Source organism: Plutella xylostella, chromosome 30 (genome assembly GCF_932276165.1).
Source record: "Plutella xylostella chromosome 30, ilPluXylo3.1, whole genome shotgun sequence".
Taxonomy (NCBI): Eukaryota; Metazoa; Arthropoda; class Insecta; order Lepidoptera; family Plutellidae; genus Plutella; species Plutella xylostella.
This window is the reverse complement of record NC_064010.1, coordinates 190,078-192,876: the sequence shown is the minus strand read 5'-3', so window position 1 is coordinate 192,876 and position 2,799 is coordinate 190,078.

Here is a 2,799-nt window from a genome sequence, read left to right as displayed (position 1 = left end):
AAAGAAATCACGTCGTCGTGTAGCTGCTCAATAGGTACTTGAAGTGGGAATATTGTTAGTTAGAATCTAGTAAGGTTTGCTCAGCATAATTTATTTATTTAAAGGGGCTTTCCCTTTCTGTAAAGTCCTGTAAAAGTGATTAAGAATGTAAAATTATGCCATTGACTGAAGAAAGTACATAAAATAATTTTCAATATTTATTTATTAACGTATTTTTTTTTCTGGTAGTTCGGTATTCTTTAAAGTACCTACATAGTGTAACTTGAAAGAAATTTGATCTCTAAGGGAGGGTCAAGACTAGCAATTAAATTGCAGAAGTCGACTTGTGCAATGCTGTGGGTGATTAATAAATAGATGTCTCACAGTCTCACGCATGCTGGTAGCTAGGTACTTCTGGAATTTTATATCTACTTACTTTTATATCTCTTTTTAACATTTGCATCCTAAAATGTAAAATTTGTTTTATATAATTTAAATTTCAAATTTTTAAACTGCGCCACCTGTTCTATATTTAAACAAATTGTTAAAAACCTGTTTACTGGCTGTCCACGACACAGGCCTAGCCTAGTGTGGTAGCCCTTGCTACATCACCACCTTTAAATTGTTAACAAACGCTGCAACCTCTATTTTTTGTATCTTCTTAATCTTTATTTTAAATAAATATTTTTTCATTTTTTCATTTTTTTCATTTCTTTTCTTAGTTGCTGATTTAATATATTTTCCCAGTTAGCGTCTACCGCGTGCGATCTGTCTCAGAACTCTAAGATCATCTCTCCTTATCACTTCATGCTATGAAAACAAAGATTAAAAAGTTATCTAATTAATTATTTTTAGTTTAGTGATAGAGATAATCATTTAACGATTTAATATTATTAACTATGTTTAAGTAGATTGTGATAGATTTTTGTATGCCTGATTGAATAAAAATACTTTTTATAACTAATAAGTGTTGATCTTTTTCTTGTAAATTCAGTTCCCTTCCCTTTGTTAACAACGAACATTACTTATTACTTATAATAATGATTAAAGAAAATTCCCTACATATTTTTTACAATATTCACTATATTGTTAAGTCTACAATGATAGAAAAAATCATTGTGCTCCCTAAAGCATGGAAATAAGGGTTGATTTTCAATACCTATGAAGAGCGCAGGTCGCCGGGTCATACCCTATTTATTCCGAGAGTGACCTAAATAATTGTGCATAGGTGTGTAATGTAGCAGCTCAGCAGGGGCTGGTCTGGATCACCGGGGAGCGACCCCTGGGCGAATCGACCTGCCTGGCCTTCCCCGAGAGTAGGGGTTGGGTGCTATATTGTACTGTGATACTTGCCCTTGTGACTAACGTCCCTAGTGCTTAGGGCTGGTACCTACCTAATAACTCTCAATTAATACGTACCGGGAAGCGGTCTTAGACTAGCTCAGCTTGGCGCCGGCCTCTGAAGGAGTGCCTGGTCGCCTGGGGGATCTACAATGACCGTGAAGCGGTCCTAGCTATCCTGATCTTGATCCTGAGGCCCCTGGAGGGAAATAACCTCGGTAGGTGTACGGGGTGAGAATTAATAATACCGATTAATTAGTGTAACACAATTCAGGCGGCACTGGACCCGCTTTATTTACAACCAGGTTAACTTATATATCTAGGGTACTTACAGCTTATGTACTTAATATTACCACACTACACAAATGCACAAATACTTATCACGGTTATTGATATTTATATTGGTCGGGCCCTGAAGGGGCCTACGCGGATGTTTCTATCTTAATAAAGGGAAGGAACACAGGTTACAGGAGGTCGGGCGAATACCGGTGGTACGTGTGGATTTGTTCCAGGGTTTGTGGAGTGTACTTGTGTTGATAGAACGTGTGGCTGAGGGCCGGTGTGTGTTCAGTGATTGTATAGTTCGGTACACGGCCGCTTTAAACTAGGCGACCCAGGCGTCCGTGTATTCCGGGGAACCTCGATCCGCTAGTAGGCGACCCACAGCGTAGGGAGGACGGTGTAGTGAGAATAGTGTGCGTGGATAGATACTTGAATAGATATAGGTGCGGGGAAGGATCTCGGGAACGGACTGATCACTCGTCGGAGCAGGAGGTGACGAATGGTGCCTGCGCGGCGGTCCGGCGGCTATTTATAGGCGGATCGCCCCGCGCCCCTTGTATTCTCCGGAGTCGCCTGTGTGGTGCCCCACCTCGACTCGCGGGCGCTCTTGTGTCCTCGGTATGTGGGTAGGTGCGGTGGACGGTTTGGTAACGGCTCGTTACATTCTCCCCCCTCAGCAGGAGAATTTTTACCTGGTAAAAATTCACAGGTTATGTAGATACATACAAGAAAGAATTAAGAGAAAGGTGCATGTACTGGTGCATTTGTTTACAAACGGGTTCCTACTTTATCATCTGGATTCAGGATATATTTTATTTACTTAGATATTTATATCAGGTTAATTTTACATAGTATAATATTATTAGCTTTGGTAAAAAAAAAAAAGTAACACGGTATTGTCCATGAGCATTTCATCCCTGCTCGGTGCCGGTAAGTTCGGACGGAAACGGTAAGTATATTATATTCGGGATTCTTTTCTACATAAAAGATGTTAATATTTTTCTTTTACAAGACATGAGCAAGGATAAAATACATGGTCGGTTTTACTTACATTGTAGGCTATGTATGTATAACTTATTGTGTACTGATATACATTTTCCTGGTAATTACATTAGGTATACGGTTTCAGCTTTTCGGTATTATTTACATTGCAAATAAGTTAAAAATTGAAATTTATACGGCATGGCATGTGCCCTT